The 23,210-nt window shown below is 34.6% G+C and overlaps 1 protein-coding gene across 2 annotated transcripts in view; it reads left to right on the top strand.

Moving 5' to 3' along the window:
• Positions 1-20,758: 20,758 nt before the first annotated feature.
• LOC149797284 (uncharacterized) overlaps positions 20,759-23,210 on the top strand; it is a 77,600-nt gene continuing 75,148 nt past the window's right edge. The window contains exon 1 of one of the 2 annotated variants that reach the window (XM_089961997.1): positions 20,759-21,801. The gene's annotated coding sequence lies outside the window, so the exon portion shown is untranslated. The remainder of the gene's footprint in view (positions 21,802-23,210) is intronic. The other variant, XM_089961995.1, reaches the window with a different exon arrangement.

Here is a 23,210-nt window from a genome sequence, read left to right as displayed (position 1 = left end):
TGACTAAAACTTCTTTTTGCAGGAAGCTTTGATCTCTCTCTCTCTCTCTCTCTCTCTCTCTCTCTCTCTATATATATATATATATATATATATATATATATATATATATATATATATATATATATATATATATATATATATATATATATATATATATATATATATATATATATATATATATATATACTCTTTTCAATGCATCTTGGCAATCCTTTACTGAAGATACGGGCATAATGGAGAAACACATTAAAATTGAAGCTGCATCGATTAAATGCTTCTGACACCCAAATTCACTAATGAGGGCACAAATCAATGTCGCTGACACGTTATCACTAAAAGTAACAAAGGAAAATGTTTTCAAATGATCAGGCGTAGGGCTCTTGCGCGTGCCCAAACAAATATAGGTATTCTGAAATCTGATGTTTCAAACCTGAGACGTAAGATAACGACAAAAAAATACGAAATTTGTTTTACACTACGTCACATACGTTACCATTCTACGTTACAAAACATTTTATAAAATACATTAGCTATTTTTTTATTTTAAAAATTTCGTGAAAGCACTTAATTAAGTATAAATTTTCTTATAAAATATAAAAGAAGTCATAATGATTATATCAGATCAATGATCATGTGAATAATGATGATGTTCAACTGTCACATACAGGAAAAAAATATACTAAAATGACCAATGTACGTGTTTAATATGGTCAATCAAACATATTTGTAATAATTTCATGCCATATTTTCATGACCAAAAGGGAACCAAGAAAGCTGAGTGAAAACGATTACAGATTTAATGAACAGTCTTTTGTCGTATGTTTCTGATACATACGTTATATTTTTGGAGTGACTAAAAAGGCATACACATAGTAAACATTTGTGCTTATATTTTGAATCGGAAACTGTTATGATTAGAATGGTATTAATTTGACAACTTAAAATGTTTTTGGTGTTTGGAATATTCATTATTATCAATTTAAATGAAATTTAAAATGCGAGAAATTTTGGTAAAGATGCATCTTACGTTGTGCACATTTATCTGTCTTTTTCGTAACTCATAACAGCAAAACGCAATAATGTTCTGAATTAAATTTATGTGAAATTATCGCAAAATACCTAATTATGCAATTTTCAACCATTTTCCCGGTATCATTTTATTTGTAAATCATAACAAACACGTTCAAATACGAGAAGATCTCTTGTAACGTATGTATTTTGCTTGAGAATTAAGGTTTTGAGACCAAGTGGGCAAGTGTCTAACAAAATCGACCTTCTTCCACAGGAGATATTATGCATCTCATTATTGTCTACGTAACTCCCAAAGCCTCACGTCCATCTCTACTATACTTCTTTTTATCAGACGTCCTTTTTCCACAGTAATATTTGTCTTTGGGACGGTTTTCCTAAAGATATCAGAAAGCTCCTAACCATTATAACTTCGGAAAACATTTATCTAGTTCACCAAATGTTTCAAATTTTATTCTCAACCTATTCTACTTTACAAACTAATTAAAATGAGAATAAATAATTGTTACCTAATGCAAGGATTTTGAACTATATGGTAAAAACATATTATGAATGAATTGACAAAATATACGTTCAAAATAAATATTTGTTAAAACTATTGTCAGTTGTATTATAAAATTGGGCTGAATTGTCTTTTAAGTTGGGCCGAATTGTCTTATTTTCGGTCCAAGTTGGGCCGAATTGTCTTGGGCCGAATTGTCTTTGGGCCGAATTGTCCAATAGCCTAAACAATGGCGGTGCGTGGTCAAAGATAAAGTAAAGCGGAAGTGATAGGACCGACAGAAGAGTAATGATAGGGAAGGCAGAAATTAGTAAAAGAGTGTTAGTGTACGTTTTCGTCCTTTCATACTCAGACCAATCCTGCTACCTTAGCGGCGATGAGATATGGAACCTCAACCGGGATAGCCCTAAGAATCACAAGGTCTTACTTGTAGCTGACAGGTTCATTAGAATATGATTTTGGAGAGCTCCTGCTTGTGAGACACCAAGTCAGGAGCTTCTGCAATTACTGATGGCAATTTGTTCCAAGACCCTATTGTACACGGGAAGAAGCTGAACTTGAAACAATTTGTCGATGCTGACTTTAATTGGAACTTTTTCCTGTCTTTTGCCCTAGTTTAGCTGTATGTCAGGGTCAGGTATTTGTCCGCTGGTATGTCCACTGTGTTGTTTGTAATATTGTACAACATGGTCTGCCGGGCAGTTCGCATGGATTCGAGTGATTCCCACAGGAGATGGTTCAACACTGCACTAACACTGTTAGTGTTACGATATTTATTTGTGGAGAATCTAGCAGCTCTCCTCTGAACCATCTCTATCTTATTTATTAGACCTTTATTATGTGGGTTCCACACAGCCGAGCAATACTAAAGACTTGGTAGAATCAGAGTGAAATATGCTGCACTTTTACTTCTTTGTTGTTGATTTGGAGGTTGCGGGGCAGGAAATCAAGGTTACTGTTACCTTTTTTCGTTATCTTGTCTACGTGCCTTTTCCAAGAGAGGTCTCTGGACAATTCAACCCTGGGATATTTTGTTGCCTGCTCATTGGGTAACTTTTGCCCCTTAAGAGTACATTCAGACAAGACTGGTGATTTCTTTCTGTAAACTCTTAGGATGCTGCATTTATCTAGGTGGAACGACATACTCCAAGTTCTTTCCCAAAGTGTCAATTGGTTCAGGTCTTCTTGAAGGTTCTCACAGTTCTTAGATGCATTTATTTCCCGGTAGACTATGCAGTCATCTGCAAAAAAGCCTAGTGTTGGGATTGACGCTCGCATATAGATCATTGATGAATACCAGGAAGAGGATGGGACCCAAAACACTCCCTTGAGGCACCCCACTAACAACAGAATACCCCTTGCCTAAAATAAACCTTAATTGGTCGCCAACCAGTGTATACATTTGGTTTCAGATTAATTTAATTTCGTAAAATATTTCATCTGTATGCAAATTGTAAATTCGGTAAAAATAAGTCGATAAATATATGGGTTCAACAACCTGTAAAAATTTAACTAGTGTGGACTGTGTAGCTGTTTCACTTACACTTTGTTCACCTGTGTCTGAATTTAAAATATTACCCTTAGATCATTTACTTAGTTATGTATGTATGCATCACACAGACATTAGAGTGTGAAATTCTGGCCAAAAGAGTGACAATCTGGCTTCAAGAAAACTACACTCTAGTTTCGATGAGAGTTAACATTTCAACCACTATTTTTGAAGGCATAAATAATACTCTGGTTTTGAATATTTCAATTAATTCTAAACGGGAAATTAACAATATGAAACCAGATTGTCATTTATTTATAGATGGAGTTATGGAATCTGGTCTCGAACAGGAAATGTAATGTTAAAACTACACTTGCTAACCAGTACGGCATTTAACGTACCAGCACGCATTTATCTACTGACCAACACCTACACATACTAACCAACACAATGTCTGACAGACCAGCACCCACACATCTACTGACCAATATTTTCACTTACTAACAAACGGAAGTAGTAGGATTGCTTACCGATATCTACAAACATACTGGCAAGGGAAGAATAAACACACACTGTAAACACAAGCATACTTATATGTCATCGCACATTAACGTGAACACATATGCTTATATCTATCACACATAAGGGTAGAAGTGCTAACACAAATACACAAATACATATATACTATCAACATAAAGGTAGGAGTGTTCTCTCTCTCTCTCTCTCTCTCTCTCTCTCTCTCACACACACACACACACACACACACACTATCACACAAGCACACACTATCGCACACAAGAGAGAAGAGTGGAGAGAGTGTTTACGTTTTAATGGTGAAAGACACAACATAAACAAAGACATACCCACATAAACAGAATATATGTCAATCATCTGAATATAATCTCTTTCAGAGAGAACTAGTTCTTCTTGAAATTGACCATTGAGGTGGTTAATAAAAGATGGAAGCATATCGTTTTTTCGTGTGATCACAATACATGTAAATCATTCCAATAAGACTCAATATTTTATACCACATTTTTCATCAACTGGCCGTATTACACGTTATTTTTTCAAGAGTACAATGAATTGAAATGGCGATGATGCGAGCAATGTGACTATTCATAAAAGAAATGACAATAATTGGAACAATGTGGCTATTTAGAATAGAAATAGCGATCCTGGAAGCAATGTAGCTATTGAGAATTAAAATGGCTATGGTCGGAAAAATGTGGCTATTCAGAATGGAAATGGCACTGATGGGAGCAATGTGGCTATTTAGAATAGAAATGGCTATGATTGGGGCAATGTGACTATTCAGAATAGGAATGACCATAATGGGAGAAAGGTGACTATTCATTATGAAAATAACGATGATGGGAGCAACGTGACTATGTAGAATAGAAATGGCGATGATGACAGCAATGTGGCTATTTAGAATTAAAATGGCTATGGTCGGAAATATCTGGCTATTCAGAATGGAAATGGCGCTGATGGGAACAATGTGGCTATTCAGAATAGAAATGGCTATGATTGGAGCAATGTGGCTATTCAGAATGGAAATAACGATGATGGGAGCAATGTAATATCTAGAAGAGAAATGGCGATGATAGGAGAAATGTGACTATTCAGAATTTTGACATGATGATTAATTAACCTTTTGAGGCAGAGCTTTATTTCGGGTGATTTTGCAGTTTTTAAGTTGTTTTCTTTTAAAGGTATGAATTCAACACTGAAAGATTACATTTTAACTTATTTTTTTCCGTTATAAAATGCTGCCAAACTCGCTCGCTAACAAACGAGCATTCAAATATCCATTTTCTATCTGGATATTCACAAAACGCATTTTGAATGAATTTCTTTAGAATTCCAAGTAAAACCTGCCGTCAGTTCTTTTCAAGAATATTAAATATTGTATTTAACAATGGTTAGATCCCTAATATTTAGACGGAAAGAATCAATTTAAAATGTCATTTTAATTTGTATTTGTGTAGAAAAATAACAGTTGTGCCTATATCGATTAGACGAAGGATTTTCTTTCGTGAATATAACATGATTATGGATTAAACATTTGCGGCACTATATTGATGAGATGAATTCCGAGTCGTGTGCTAGAGATAACACGCAATGCCCTGACTACTTCGTAATGAATGTAGGTGTCAGACAAGGAGAAAATCTTTCACTCATACTATTCTATCCAGTTTTAAATGACCTTGGTGATCTTTATGTCTAAAACTTATAATATTCTACATTATATCAGTGAAATAACAGAGGTTTTGCATGCCCTTAATTATACTGAGGTACTTGTACATCGTGAATGTCGTTGAATGTTGGTGATACTGTCATTCATGTAGTTACAATACGAACTGCAAAAACGGTGTTGGATGTTGCGTATCTATATCGTCAAATTGGGAAACTTAAAGTTATCTTTTCCAAAATTAATGATGCTGCATTTTGAAGTGCTAAAATTATCAATGTCCTCCACTGCAGTTGTTATCGATTGTAATTGTCTTCATATGGCTTGTTCGTCATATGATAATTTGAAGAAAGCTATATCACCGGCTTTGTTGAATTTGTTTAAGAAACATTGCAAACAAAGCCTTCCGATTGATATTCATGTTGATTTTTTTTATTTATCACTTTACGAATTTCCATAAGAAATGTGAAGTTCGTGACCTTGAACATGTCAATTGTATTGAATCATTTCACATGCATCTTTGCAAAAGGGTTTTGAATTTAAAGAAATCAACCTTTAACTTTATTGAACTTGGGCATATACATGTAAGTTTTGTATAGTAGAAGGCTACTTTCTGGAAAAAATATTTTGAGCTAAAATAATAAAATTTCTCTCCATCATTTGTTCATGGTCAAATTTTTGAAAAACAAAGGGAATGATTCCTATTCAAAAGACCAAATCTTGAAAAAATATACAACACTCATGGAAACAAAGATTTACTTTTTGACCTTGATTTTTTTTAAAAATCTGTTTATTACTATGTTATCCCTTTTATATAACTCAATTCACTTTGCATTGATTTTACGTTTTAATTGTAAATTGAGGTCTATTCATCACTGTTTATTATGACTGTTGATAAATACCTCAGTTGTGGACTTGAGATGAAATAAAATCAAATCTTCGGACTGATCCATGTTGTATCTAAGCCAAACGGAATGCAAAACGTCGAGTGTTTGTGGGTGTGGACGTTGTGTGTGTGTGTGTGTGTGTGTGTGTGTGTGTGTGTGTGTGTGTGAGGTTTTTTATCATAATTTATTTATTAACTCCCTTGCCATTTGGAGAGTTACTGCAACTTACTGCGGCTTTATGGGTAGATCATTCGGAACTTTTCGGTCATTTCTACAGATAATTCATCGACTGTATACCGATCGTTCGATTCGGACCACCTCTGTTATTTAAAAAACAAGAACTGACAGAGGCTGAGAATGTATAAACTATTTTTTTATTCGGAACTTTTCGACCAGTCCTAAATTTTCTTATTCCTGACCCTGATTCAAAATTAGTAGCAACACGTAAATAAGTTCTATAAGTTGTCGAGGTCATCATGGGACTACGTGTTTAAGATGCAAACATATTTCTTAGAGTAAAATGATTGCTTTTCGTCAGGGCCACACTGGGTGTACGTGTATTTTAACAAGTAAATAATTTCGACTAAGTTCTGGAACATGATCACGTGGACCCCTTTTAGCGTTTAGAATACGATATAACCTTTGTTTTCGAGAGACATTTTCATTAGTTGGGCTCTTACGCTGGATGGTGTATGTTGCGCTGTTTGGAGTTATTTTAAATTACTTGGATTCAAAAGGATTAATTCTTTTTTCCTTGAAATTAAGTGTGCTCATATGAACTTGTTGAACAAGGACACCTTTTATAATAATTTATTCATATTTCCCAAACCGGAGTGATATTTCTTGTTTCTACAAGGAACTGTAGACTATACCACTACAAATTAGAGCATACGCCATCGTCTTCCAGCTTGGATTCTTCGTCGGGACTCGAATATGAAATCATTAGAACATTTTGTTATTAGGACTTCAAAAAATTTATTAGTGGATTATTTTGGGATTATTTTTGGATTTGATTCTTAAAACCGTAAGTTTATATTTTTTAATTTTTACAGAATTTTTCCAGGGAAATAAATAATTATATTTTTTAAATTTTGTTGTTTTCACTCTTTCTTGTGTTATTCGAGCCTAAACATGTAGCAATATCTTGGTAGTTAAAGTACAATGTCACTCGATACATTTTTTTTTAAAACCATGCCGAAATTGTGCCAAAAGTACTCTACGTGGGGGGGGGGGGTATTTTAAATCATAAACTATGAATGCAACTAATGGTTTGCCATTAACATTAAACAATACTATTGAATTTCGTTCAACAAGCTTTCTTTTGTTTGAAACAATGTTAAGCTTTCTATAACACATTGCACGCGTTTAAAAGATAAGATATGGACATTTTAAATCTAAGAGATCTAGCTATTATGGTGAATAATAACGCGCACACGAAAAGAGGTCCTTTGTTCTTTGTGTTAACTAAACTTGTAAAGTTATCCTAAATACATGACTTGTACACACAAAGATAAACAAAGTCTTACTGGCTTACTGGCTCGCATCTAATTGTCATAATGTTTTCTGAAATCCTTGGAGCTTACTCACAAATCATGCAGAACATTGTCAAGGCAATATATTGTACGAAAATTTGCTCTTTCTGTTATTTTTTCCCCCAGTAATGTCTCAGACAAACATAAATGACCTCGTGACTAGTGAGCATTTAATAAGTCAGTATTTCTGTTGTAGGTTTAATCATCACATTACTAATCGCCACCACTGAAAAAATGAAAATATTTTAATTTGGAACAACTCTTTTTTCACTAAAATAGTATTTTCCTTGTTATCAAGATAAATTAGATATGTACTGTGGACTTAATTACTCCCTATTTACAAGGTATTTGTTTTACTTCAACATCGTTTTGTAGACGATATGGTTGCGCCCAACACGCATCACAAGTGACTGAGAGACAACTGAACAAAACAGTTTTTATTTTACTTAAGTTCAATTATATATTACGTTAAAAATAACAACAATCAACATTTTGTCAATTGGATGCGGACTGAAGAACATAAAATACAGAAGGGAACAAAAAATCTACTGTTGATTTGAGGTACTTTGCTAACACGTTCTTCATTTGATACATGAACATATGAATATTTACTTAAAATCTCCGTGATTTGTCGACGTCGACCTTCAAGTGCTCTGGACGCAACGATGACCATATCTATTCCCTCTTTTCCCACTCCTATGGGGCACTCGAGGGGGGTCTACCTTTGGTGTGTTACTCTACTCGTCTTTGATGACAGCAGTACATACGGCGTTCAAATACCCCCTTTTCTTTTGTTTGATCTTACCTTCCTGCGTAGTGGCTTAATATCTTGACATGAAATATTCTCAATGTTTATTATGTAATCAATTTCGACCTTGTCCTGTTTGACCTAACAGTGTCCTTTCCATTGGACCAATACATTGTTCCTACTAGTAGGGAGAGGCACCAACACTCGATCAGCTAGGTCAACTTTCCTACTTCGTGTTCCACGGTTTTAATACTTAGCGTACTTGCGACTGGATTTATTGAGCTCGTTTTGTGCCATCCGAAAGTACTTTCCAATCCCTCGCGTAAGTCGAGAACGTATTGGTAGGTAGTTTTAACTTCCGCATCCTCGACATCGCCCGACCAAGAATTATCATACTGAATCACTATTTGAACAGCATAAGTGGCCCAACACACTGGGATCGTGTGTCACTCTGAGCACATGAGGCCTGAATCACTGGGGGACAACCAGTTAGAAGAACGTACTTCCATGCAAACGTGGTAGATTCAATATACAATAATAATACAATAATTCCTTCGTGCCTAAAAATGTATACCCTCACCCTCATTTACAAGATTTCAAGGTAAAAGACACAAATGTTTCATCGGTCGTGGTTGAGGACACGCCATGCCCTTGCTCACGCATACATTCATAACGCGAGATATCGGTCACAGCTTGCAGAGGTTTTAATTTACAAAGCGGCTGTTTCCAGATTCGCACCTTCGACTTAGTCTCGTCTGTTTGCAATATGGGAAATCTAAAGTTTGATAAACCTTAATGTCTGGAGCGCTCGACATTTCTAATCGTTAAGTCATATATGGAATTGTCCATACACAACGCTTCGACGGTTCCAGTCAGGAAAAACGTCTTGATTAGTATTCTCGAGAAGGGAACGCGATCGTTTGATTAAACAATATACACGAGGATTTAAAACCAAGCATTTCGTCATCCCAAACAAGATTCCGCTTCACCATTAAGCCCGTGCACTCGATGTCGCGTTCCTTTTTGACCGTTGGCGGTAACACTAGCTGTCGGTTCCCTCGCCTGGGAAAACAACAAGTGCCGATTGACGCAATAACATGATGTCCGATCTGCGCACACACCACAGAGATGCATGCTGTATTCAGGTTCTTAGTATCCAAATCATCACACGGAGAATGAACACACTATTCGCCTTCCGATCATCCCCTGCTTTCATTAGGAACCGCTACTGTTTGGGCAAGCCCCATTCATTTCGGACCATCGGGCGAGATGTGGCCGCACTCCTTACATGTATAACACTGTTTATCATTACGATTTGCACCCTTTCAAGATCGAATTTCCACCTTTATTAGCACCAGTTTTATCGGTTTCTCTGGTTTTTTGAGACCACATTCTGGATACCTCCCAGAGTTTCGTCGAAGTGGTCTGCTTACGAAGCAATGCCAAAGATATTCATGAAGGGACTTTCCCTCAGAAACAGGTACAACTCCTTACCACAGTTTAGTAGCAGCTGGTCCATAGGTGAAAGGTATGTAAGACCTCCGAACATTTTTCTCTCTTACCATATTCAACTCACCGCGTTAAATAATGTCCATCGTACCGACGAACTTGGGTGAATGCTTCGACGCTCACGGGTTTACTACACTGAAACTTCTTGCGGAACCCTTGCTTACTTAATTCATATCTCATAAGGAGTGCCTCTCTTTGTGGGTCACACTTTAGTGTGTTGTTCGCAGTTTGGAGTGCCTCTCTTTGTGGGTCACACTTTAGCGTGTTGTTCGCAGTTTGACGCGAATACACATCCAGGGCTTTAACCTTTAGTAATGCAATAAGATGGAACGAACAATCATCCTTTCTCCACTTCTGGAAAGTGCCATTTCATTCAAAGCTGGTGCAGACACCTATGCATATTGTCTTTCTCGCTCTCAAACAAGGCCAAAATGAGGCCTCTTACCTTATCCGAGTTAGGTTATTGTTGCCCAGTTTCGTTAACTTCTTATAACTGAATTTTCCGTTTTTGTTCCATCCCCATAATCCGGTCTTCTAACTGTATTGATTCTACTTTTTCATAATTCTCCCTCTCTAACTTCCTTTTCCTTAACTCTACCCATTATATCTTCTTCTGACTTCGCCTGCTTCTCTGAAGCAATCTTTTCCTTTTAGGCTTCTCTTTCCCACCCTATCCTTTCCTTCTCTGCGTGCTTCTCTAATTATATTGTTCTTTCCTTAAATTCACCTTTTTATCCGCTATGTCCACTTTTCTAATTCTGTCTTCCCAGTCTCAAATGTAATTTTTTTTCCCTCAGCTTCTGAATTCTCGTTCTCAAGACTCTCTTTTCTTCGTGAGCTTGCTTTTCAAATTCCCTTCTTTTCCGCTCTGCCTGTCTCTCTGTCTCGTCCATTTATATATCCCACTCTCTTAATCTACGATCTTTCTCCAGAAACAGCCTCTCTTGAACAAAATTTGTTAGGGACTCCCCCTCATAACCAAATTTTAATTTCATCTACTCGATATCTTTACCTGACGACACGATTAAAACTGCTGATACGATCACCATTCCTAAGTACGTAACTATGTGAAACGTACATGTATTCTGATATCACACAAATATATTGTACATTCTTTCTCAGAGGGCAAACAATAAATATGATATGCATATATGATGAAGAAAGGGACCAGTGTATAACGTAAGCGAAATATTTACTCATCCATTTTATATCCCTTTTCAGGAAAGTCACAGTATGAAACAGATATGTGAAAAAATATGAAACTAAAGTTAGAGCTCCGCCTAACCTGATTTCGCTGCTGACACCATTGTAACAGGATGCAGACGGATTGGGGATGGATATAGCAGGGAACGGAATACAATTTCGTGGATGAGAAGTTAATTTAAAATGATATTAACGATGAAAGACTCTGACACCTTACTCTTGCGCATAAAGCACAACAATGGATTTAACAGAATAATGCGTGCAGAGTTCAGCAATGGAAATGAGAAAATGATACCGTTTATAAATTGAACTTATCTGAACATCTGACTTAAAGAATAATTAAACAAGAATCAATGTATGGAACTTAAAAACGTTTGTGATTGATATATGCTGTATCACCAAGGATGATCAATGTGAATAATTTATAAACAAAAATGAACAATATATTCATCAACGGGGGTGGGGTGTGAGTTCCCAGACCCAGTGGGGACCGAAACTCCATATCAAACGACAACTTTTATTTGGAAGGGGATCTAGAATTTCTAGCTATATTACTGGCCAGTAAACAACTGGGTGATGGTCAGTCAAAACAGTGTGTTGTTTTGAAACTTTAATTTGATCATTATGTTTTCTGTTGTCTTCATAGAGCAATAATGATGTTCAACCTATGGACATATTTAGTGTGATACCATTCCCCTTTTCCTCAGACTGCCATTGTTAAAGCTTCTTTTTATAAAAAAATTGTTTAAGCCATTTTAATGTTAAACTCTAATCTATACAGCAATTTTCATGGCAACCCACCCATCCCCAAGTCTGTATACAACCATTTAAATTAAATTCCATTGGACCGTATAGAGGCATTTTAATGTTAACTCCCAGACAGATTAATGTTTGCTCGTCTATCACCACATTAAACTACTAATGAGGTCCAGAGATCTAAGTTATCATAGAAAAAAAATAAACAAATACTAAATAAATAAAATGTTATATCTGGACTCCCATTTAAACACATATCTTCATCCCTATACAGTGTGAAGAGTGTGTTATTGGCGTATCCAACACTATTATCTAATTTAATGATCGTTGGTGCTACTAAATAGTCTGGGTCGAACAAAACTAATTACTATTATCTGATATTATGATACACAATCCTTGTTTAGTTAATGAAGTATTTTTTTTCGTCAAAATCGTCCTCGCGTATTTGTTTTATTCTCTATTGAAATTCCCTTTTTGGTTTCATCTGCATATTATTGGCCCCATATATTCTTTCGAATGTAGTTAGCTATCTTTTGTAACTTGACATACTTGGATAGCATTGTCTTTGTAAAAAGGTGAGCTAGTGGTTGAAAAGTAGCATACTGTTTTGGCGTTCATTAACTTCGTCGTCCAGTGTTTGTTTTTGGTTGTTAGTGATATCGCTTCTAATGACTATTTCACATGTGGCAAATAATAAGTAGGTGAGACAAGAATGGAAGTTTTGGATACGCCAGTTACAACCTCGACAATTCTGATAGGGATCAACATCTACATTTGGATGACAGTTCTGACATTTTATATTAAATTTATAGTTATCTTTTGACAACAATTATGGTATTATCAGTATTGCCGATGTTAACAACAGTCAAATATTTAACCTGCCTCCAATAAAATATATACTTCTTGCTCACAGTTTCAAACTATTCAAGAATTCAAGCTGCTAATTTGAATTTTATCAATATTTATTTAGTGTCTAACATTAGTACATGTCGTTGTAATGGTACAATGTTATATTGAATCTCTGGCACACCTTGTATGAACTGTGGACTATAGATGACCCTAGTTAATATTTGTAGTGGACGGTTGTGGTTGGGATAAGTTTGGAAATTGTGAATTGAATCGTATGAATTTAAAATCATTGGTATGATATTGACATCATTTTATGAGGACTTGGACTTTCTCAAACTGTATTTAATCAATCAATAGTTTAATGAGAGATGGTTTTTCCACATGCTATTTTAAAGATCGAACTGGTTTGAATTTTGATACTAATGATTCATTTCAACTCTTGTGAATATAGAAAGCTTACACAATATGAATTAAACTAAATTAAGTGATTTGTGTATACTGGTCATTTAGTTAATATTAAATATTTTGCAAACGGTTGTGCAGACGTAATAATATAGTTTTAAATAACATAGATGTATCATTGTGATCATGTTTAAACAGTCTTAAATTTTCTGTGTCAGTTTGGGTTGATAATTGGGCCTGAGAAACATTATATCCTTAATGCTGCATCGGATAAAATATCTGTATGATTATGGTATCTTACGGATATTTGGCCGTCACGGCTGAGTGCAGACATTATGGCAACGTTGTATTAAAGCGGCAAATATGTCCTCATTTAAATTAAGGTTGTTTCATTCATGAATATTTCATCTTGAGAATAGTACTTATTTATTACTTCGGTGGATTCGTAAACAAATATATGTTACAGTTTCTTGCAAAACATAATGTCATTCTGTCACCTTAAATATGTTCAGTGATATGTCACCCTAATGCTAATTAGGTACTCGTGTGTGTGTCTGTGCGTGTGTGCCCGCCATTTAGTACCATTTTCTCTCCACCAGGTTATGCACTTTCATAATCAACAAGGACGGACAGTATTTGACAACCGAAGATGAATTGTATATCTTTTAATCTTTCTTTTAAAAATGAAAATTAAACTCGGAAACCATTACATTCCCCGCTAAATAAGAATATTTGCACTGGAATTTTAACACAACATTACAACATAAACAATGCAGGATTCTTAGTTTTATATATAATGTGGCTTGAGGATTTGAAGTAGGAATAGTTTGCCCACAACACTAGATGCTGCGTTATATGGCTACTTCATGAAATGCAAACAACATGCCAAGGAATAAATGTAGAATAGATATTGCCAACTCCGTGTCAATTACTAAATCATTGAGTTAGCTATTGTCATAATAGGGCTTCAACCCCTTTTATCGTCAAAAAAAGTTAATTCGAAGTATAACAAAAATCAATCCTCAAAATATTTACTGTTCCAAAAACAGCAAGACTTGTGGGTATTATTTCAAAAACCGTGTATGTAAAATTTACAAGACTAGACAGAGAACGAAGACACTTAGCAAAGCCAAGTTGCAAACACAAATTAATAACGACGAAAAGGATTTTACATCATAAATAATGGGACAAGGCTACATTGCATTGAAGTCAATAAATTTTAGAAAAATGATGTAAATATTTCAAATCATATCTAACATGAAAGTAATATTGTAGGTATCAAGAAAGCATGTGTGTGTATTCATTTTCAAGTATCAAGAAAGCATGTGTGTGTATTCATTTTCAAGTTTCAATTTGGTATAAAAGTGTAGTTAAGCCTAGTTGTCTTGCAGCAATGCATTCCAAAGAAGAAAACTGTAATTTAATGATTTCAAACATCAAAAACAGATATTTCAATATCGTTTAAAAAACACACTTCAAATTTACAGATCTATTTCATTGACGATAACATCGATTTAAGTAATATTACAAAAGATGGCAAAGACACAGCACTGTGAAGAACAAATACATTACTTATTTGATATGATTAAATACATACATGTTTGTTACTAAATTTACAGTAAAACTTCAAAATCTCTTACATTTTCCTCAATCCATTTAAAATGATTCAACAAAAGCAAATACAGAATTTATGCAGAACAAAGCTCGACTTCCAGCATCACATTGCTAGTCGGTATGCGAAATAACTCTAGCATTGTCAGCCAAAGGAATGGAAACTGTTTTACTTGAATCTAAAATAATATAAACGTTTGAAAGGATTGAAGAACCTTTGCAAATGTCTGAAAACAAACGTCCCCGTTAAAGACGGCAGTCCGTTGTGGCTTGTTGATAAAATATCAAGAGTATTCCTCTTTAAGTTTTTATTTCGTTTTAAATGATTGACGAAGAACCATATTCGATATATCTGTATTACTCTTGAAAGTCCCGTTGCTGACAAAAATATCATTCTATTCTGGAGAAGAAAAAAAACAACAGAAGAAACATATAAGACACTTTATTCAAAGAATGTCTAGCTGAGCAATCTACACACACATTAAACAATCAAGCTAAAAACGACTTTCTTGCCAAAACAAACACGTGTCAGTTGTCTGGATCACCAGAGGAAGGCAGACATTGTTGACATAGATGCATATAAAAAATGCAGCAATATACATAAATACAGATATGTTTTTTTTTCAAAATACTATTGGGTTGCAAAAGTGAAACCAAAAAATGGGGATGAGATATGCAATAATTTTAACGAAATATTCAAAGAACGTAACCGCATAAAGATACTGTCTGATGAGGCGAAATAGATTTACAACATGAAACTTAAGGATTTACTAGAAAAGTAAAACTATGGAAACTTTTCAAATTACTCGGACATATATGTTTCTGTAGTAGAACGGTTCAACATAACAATAATGACTAGAATATCCAGGTATAGGTCAATAGATAGTTGAAGTAAGCAAGAAGCAAACACATGAAAACTATGGAATAATCTATTACGTTACTTACAACTAAAACATTTGGATCTTGTAAATATAAAATTGGAAGAAAAGTTAGAATTTAAAAATGCAAACTCTTTCCAAAGTGATACCCGGCTACAGACGAAATATTTAATATTCAATATGAACGCTGATGTGATCATATGGGTGACATACTTGGAAACTTGAATGGAGGTAACACATGGAACATCTTTTACGAATAAACGTTATCACTGTATAACAATCAGATTGACATATACAAAGTTGAAAAGATCTTGAACTTCAAAAGAATGATCGGTACAAAATACGCGCTTTATAAAGTGAACGGGTATGATGAATCGCTTAATAGTTGGAACACCAGCTGAAAGCAGCATGCAATTAAACATATAACGAAAACACAATATGTACATTAAAGTATCAGAGAATATGAAACTTTTATTGTAATTTGAGGAGGAAAAAGAACTTTCAGAAATATCACACGTTAGTAACAAAACGTACACATGATAAATGTGATAGGTTGATTACACTTTTACTAATGAAATGGCAAGACAGCATTCAAAAGTATGAAGTTTGAAATAGAATCACAAATAAATGCAGTGTAAAAGACGTCACACCAGTCTACTGGTCAAGCTTAATTTTATCGTTAGATAAATGAATAAATGTCAGCTAGAAAAAGAACTGGATTATTAGAATGGTCAGGTAACAAATTGTGCCCTCTGGTTACGAGCAGAGCACACTCATAAAACGCAGATAAATCAATCCAATACCATCATAATTTGATTAATACAAACAGGAACTGAATAATTCTAAAAGGAAATAGCTGGGGATAATTTAAATGATAAACAGTTGCACACAATGAAGGCAAATAAATCAGACATACTGTCTCGTCAGTGGCAGAGCTGATCGCATAATACACGTGTGCTATTGCTTCATTGTTGATTAGTTTGTATCGCTTTTAAGCAAGTACAATTTGTTCATTAACACAGTGAATACTCAACCAATATGAAACATGATAAAACCATGTGTGCATCTTAAAACACTGTCCTGAAAGGCTTAAACTCTTTCTCAGGTAATAAATAATGTGTGGAATAAGAACGAAAGCAAACTTAAGGAAATGCGATGCAAATCACAGCCTTTATTGTGCGATAAATATCATATACTTATAAATATTGCGTTAAACAACAGATATTAAACCGTTACCATGCAGCCCTAAGCTCTTCTCACGAAATTGCATATAGCATGCGCCATAAAAAGCCTCATCATCTGTGTAATAGAGCCACCATAAGAGGCAAATATCGGAGAAATGGTAACGTTATTTATTCCATTTTACCTTATCTATTCAGAAAGTGCAATATTGTTGGTCATACAATCAAATGATGTGTGCTTCTAATAACGAGTTAAAGTTGCACTATGCTATGTCTTCTTATGATCAAACACATATTTATCAATACAATTGTTTCTGTCCAAGATTTCCTCTGGGAGTACTATAGGCAATTTGAGTTACTAAATATCGACAGTCAATCTAATTGCTACACTGTATTGTTTTTAAAACATGCAAAGCCAATACTCTTTCTTATTCTATTCTAACAGTGATAAATTAAATCTCTACAGTTGTTGCACATATGAGTTTTTTAAATCCAGACCAGATTTAAAACATGCATTTCAGATCTTTCGTTTTTACCGTTTTTGTGTGTTGGGTCAAAGCCGATTGACGAAGTAATCAAATTTTACAACAGTTTCAAGTATAAACCATGAAAAAGATTGATACAGTGTATGAATGAGTGATATATTTCCAAAGTGATTGCAAATGCTCTTAAAAACAAACAACAAATGTACACTGATCTGAATACAATGACTTTAACATGACCATTAAAACTAATGCTAATTGACAGCCATGCACTGAAATCTCTCTCACAACTCTCAACCTTTAGCAACTTCTATTAAAGCGAAAAGATTTTGTTTCTTGTTTGTAAAATTGATATAGCAACACGTCTTCAATTCATTTTCAAGTGCTTTTATCTCACCTGTCTACATCTTTCTGAAGGACATTACAATCCGATATCTGTCATAAACTTTATTAAATTTTCCGTCATCAGCAAAAAAGACACTGTTATTTGCTCTACAACTAAATAGGTGTCAGTTTACATACAATAAAACAATTTGAGACCCAAAAACAGAAACAAATGCAACCCAGAAATGACCTCACACCATTCTGAACATTGACCATGTATATTTACTCTTGATACACGACACAGAAATACGAAAAAATCCAGCTTAATAACACCCACAAAAAAAACATTACCAGTCTCACCAAAGGATTGCAGTTTATGTAAAAGCAGTTTGTGAGACATCGAATCACTTACACTGAACATATGAGCATAAATTGCTTTAACTTGTGACTTATTATCAACTTCGTAATAGACAAAATCAGAAACGCTTGCTAAAGTGGTATTTGTAGAACGCTGTAGCACACATTCATGTTGTTCTTCACACGTGGTACGGTTTTAACAAAATTAACAATGTTTATCTAAATATTTAAACATCATTCAAAGTATCAATAAAAGTGACAGGTCTATAACTTGATAATAAAAATATACCACCTGATTTAAACATTGGAGGAATATTTGCCTTATTTAAAAAATTTAATAATATGTGCCTTATTTAAAATTTTAATAACATTTACCTTAATTTAGAATTGGAATAACATTTAACCGATTTGAAAATTGTAATAATATTTGATTTTTAACAGACTCGGAAAAGTACTGTACATTAAAAACATGTCAAAAGTTTGACATACAGTTACACATGTTTCATCTTCACGTGTATAAAAGAATAACAGAGGTTATAAAATTAAAAAATGCGCATACATCACTACATTTAATGTCTTTGTTGTCCAAAATGTCATGGATGGAATGCAACTGTATATATCAGGTACATATTAATTGGAGTTAAAGACACTTTTAAAGAAATTATTACATATGTTTGCAATGTCTAAAGAATCTATAAAATTAGAATTTCTGTCTGTAATTGTTGAAGGGGAAGTAGAAGTTCTATTTGTAATTATTCAAGGGAATAAACTTCACTGTGTTGTTATATTATAAAAACATCCCCAAAAAGATTAGGTCTCTCTTTTTATGGAAGCTTCAGTATTTGTGGCATAGTCTTTTCTCATGTTACTTGTTAAGGCTCTAATAAACAGTAACACAAGAAAGAGTGAAAACAACAAGCTTTGAAAAATTTAACAAATAATTTATTTCCTCGGAAAAAAAAATGTAAAAATGAAAAACTAAAAACATACTGTTTTAAAAATCAAATGCAAGATATAATCCAAGAATAATCCACGAAATAAATTTTAGAAGTCCTACGAATGAAATAATCTAATGAATTCAAGTTCGAGTCCCGACGAAAAAAAGCCAGAATGGAAGGCAATGACGTATACTGTAGTCAGTATAGAGCTGATGTGTACAGTCCTTTGTGAACCACAGAAAACAACATACAGGTGTTTGAATTCCGAATAAAATTTAAATAAACATTTTTGTCCAAGAATTCTGCATGAGCATGAAATATTTCCAGGAAAAAGAATTATCCTTTAAAATCCAAATAATCTGAATAAAAATTAAATGTAACTCCAAACTGCCACAACAGACGCTTTCCAGTGTAGAGAAAAAAAGCCCAGCTGAGAAATCTGTCTCTAAAGATAACTAATAAATCTAACTACTGCGCAATTTCGGAAAACCCAGAATTGTTGAAATAGAGCTGTTAACAATCTAAAGTCACACATTCCCAGTATGACCTTGATAAAAACCAATCATTTTACTCCAAGAATAATATAAAAATAGAAAGTTATTTACTTGTCTCGGTGATTTCTGAATCAAAGTCGGGAACTAAGTTAAAAATAGAAACAGTGTTTCTAGTATTAGGTATTTATGAAAAGATTCAAGTCAAACTGAATTTTCTGAAAAATATCAAATTTCAAGTAAACAAAAATGACATTACATTGAAATGTAATGAAATTAAAAATACAAAAAATTAAAACTTACAAACAGACAATTAAATTAAATCCAATATAAATTAAATCAAATATACATAGCACTTTGTATTTGCGCTCTGGCTTATTTCTCGCATCAGAAATCATGGTACTTTTCGGAGTCTTTCACAAGCCCACTCTTCATATACTCTCTTCATGATCTCTGCTTCCTCTCAAAACAACAGATCATTCTCATACCAGACTGAACATGTCTCTTTAATTTTTTGGCAATTGGTAAACTTTCAGTTATGACAGAATTTAGGTAGTCATAAAAACAGTATAAAAGATTATTTACATTGCCAAACGACTTTAAAGACCAATTTATACAATGTAAAATATATTTAATGAGATTAAAATAAGCAAACAAACGTAACATTGCTAAGATTTCTTACTTTTTAAAACTAATAAATAAAATTGCATATTTACAGACAAATATCGACTGCATCCAAAAACATTATCAATATTATTTACCATGTGCTGTTAAGCTCTGCTCTTACAGTTGGATACATCAAAGTTTTGAAGACGCTATTGAGGATTACAAGTCTTCCAACAACAAGAACAGATTTTGGAGAAGGCACAACGGTAGTTATTCCGGTACCTTTTAAAAAACTCCACAAAGCTAATTATTTCGGTGCACTTTAACCAGTCCATTAAGGTAATTATTCTGGTACCCTTTAACCAGTCTACAAAGGTAATTATCCCGGTGCCCTTTAACCAGTCCGTAGTTGATTAGCGAAAAGGCATATGAGCGCTTTTCAGATAAAACTGGTACTTAATAAATGAGTAACTCTTGTCCAAATGGTTGTACCTGCGGTACACATTCTATTTTGAAGAAGAAAAAAAACAAGCCAAGGTTAAATGCGAAAAAATAATAGACAAAGTTTTAACACATGATAAAATAGTAAAATCAGCTATCAGCAAGCCGAACAGCATTGATAACAAAATCAACAATGACTTTACACGCATAGAATTACGACGGTAATCCCCCCTCCATTATTTTAATCGTCGACAAGTACAAGAGATCCCAATAGGGAGACAAGACCGTTTCCTTATTAATGACTAAGGCCTTTAGAACAGAGACTTAACCAATTAATGCAAAGATTTTGGACCTCGACAAGAAAGATCAAAATATCCTTAGGGGCTTTAAAAGTGACTGCCTACATAACGAAACGTGACACCTGCGTATAGTGTCCCTTGATGTGAGCTTGACCTTGAATCAAGGAGCATGACATTGAGTGCACGAGAAACTGCAATGTCATGATGTATACACATTGTAATGTTTCACTACAATAGATTCATGGGGTGCCCCGAGTGGTCTAAAGCTCTCCGTTAAGGATCACTGCCATCTCACCTCTGTCTGCGTGGGTTCGAGTCTCGGAATCGGCCAATGTAGGTGTGTGAGAAAGCTTGCCAGTGGCTTCTCCTGGGTAGGAGGTTCTTTCTGGGGTTTTCCCGGGTTCTTCCTCAAACATTAATACCGGCCGCCATGTATAGCCTATCGTGTGTTGAAAAATTGCGTTAAACCCCACAATAGCAACAACAACAATAGATTCATTGCTTCAACAATTATACCTACTGAGAGTGAACGATAACAGACCTTCTTTTTTTGTCTTGAGACTGAGTGCGTAACTAGATTATGTTACACACTGTCTTGACATGATATCCATCTGGTTAAAGGAGGCGTATCCAACCCGCAGCGCGCATGCGGCCCAGTATATCCAATTGTGCCATGTAGGTAGTCCTTTTGAAAATATGCATTTTAATTAATATGCATAAATGGTTATAAGGAGCTGTTCTTGCTCATCCGACCCGCAACTTTAAGCATGTTATCTGTGTTGGAAAAATAATGGACGTCAATGAGTTATGAAAACGTTTATATTTGTTCACATCTTATACTGGGAACATTGACACAAACCATCGTTTTTCTTTGCTGTGACCTACACGATGAGGTAGGAAGTACGGCTTGAGCATGCCACATATACAAGAACTATTTTCACTGTTTGCTCATATTTTGCACTTGTGTTATCAGCACCTGAAGTGAGAAGTTTGTCCTTTATAAAATCCCGTGCTTTGATTTCCAAAGAGTGACTCTTCCACATATTTCTGAAGATAGACGTTTTATATATAACTACTACTATCCATCTGGCAGGTTAGTGTGATTTTATTTTTGTATACTACAGTATTTATTTTGTGATGTTTATTTATTTCGGAATGATGTACATCCGTTTAACTTTTATTGTGAATACATGTTTCTCGGTCATATGAAATGTATTTTTAAAAAAAAGTAAATATAGCTCTAGCCGCTATCTGATAATTTGTTCTCAGATATGTGTCATTGTTCCAATTAATTCAAACAGAAAATACATAGGTAATATGCCTTTTTTACTGCATAACATTTATTTTTCAAGCTATGTAGCCAGGGTTGTGATTTGAATATCTCTCTCTCTCTATAGTTCCAGTATGTTTTGTACACACGCGAAATGTACCAGGACCGCTTGTATGACATTGTCATAACATCACAGTTCTGGGTTGAAATGGCACTCTTCGCTGCCGCCTTTTTCATAGCGACTGTATAGATGCTTCCCAATAAGGTCACTAGCAGACGATATTCTGCCCATTTTGCCTGGACGATGGGCAACCTGGAAGTTTCTCGTCGATGCAATCACCAAAATGTGCCATTTTTAACAAGGCACACCGAAGCAAAGTCAACTTGTAAATCACAAATATAGATACTAACAGAAAGCTTGATTTGCGTTCTGGTTATGCATGTAACTTTTCTTATAAAAGCATCTTCCGATTCAATGACTTTCTTTCAACTCCCAAACACCATATAAAGTCAACGGTAAATCCGCCCGCTGACCACAAATATGGCGGCTGATGACGTCACACGGGAACTTTATATTGTACGTATTGTTTGAGACTTGTTTCACAATTTCCTTGTCCAGAGCACACCATGCTATAACAGCAATAAAAGCACCATGCTGAACGCCTTTTCTTTTTCCTTCAATAAAATATTTGTGATGATATTTGAACCGATTAAAATTCACTCAAAGCACAAAAGTAATTAATGGGAATTGTCTTACGTTATTTGATCATCAAGTAGTAAATGTTTGGCCCAGTACCTGCAACGGGTGCGGCCCAGTTTTGCAATGTCTTCTCTCTGTACAAGATATATATATATATATATATATATATATATATATATATATATATATATATATATATATATATATATATATATATAAGAGAAGCTTGACGATGAATGCTTAAGTAAACTAAAACTTTACTGCAAATGACGCGGAAGTAAACTAAAACTTTACTGCAAATGACGCGGTTAGAGCTGTTGCAAGTTTGTAATGTGACTGGGTGGGAAATGATGCCCCAGTGCTATACATGACTATAAACTGCCACACAACATTAAGAGGTTAGTGTTAGGATTCATCGCGCTGGTGTCAAAATATTGTGACTGGGTGGGACATGATGTTATATGTTTGCAGCATGATGCCCCAGTGCTAAAAAGAAACTGCCACACTCACACATCGTAGCAGTATGACTAAA

Source organism: Sinohyriopsis cumingii, chromosome 6 (assembly GCF_028554795.1).
Source record: "Sinohyriopsis cumingii isolate HCF-2022 chromosome 6, ASM2855479v2, whole genome shotgun sequence".
Classification (NCBI taxonomy): domain Eukaryota; kingdom Metazoa; phylum Mollusca; class Bivalvia; order Unionida; family Unionidae; genus Sinohyriopsis; species Sinohyriopsis cumingii.
This window is presented reverse-complemented; position numbering and strand designations above follow the sequence as displayed.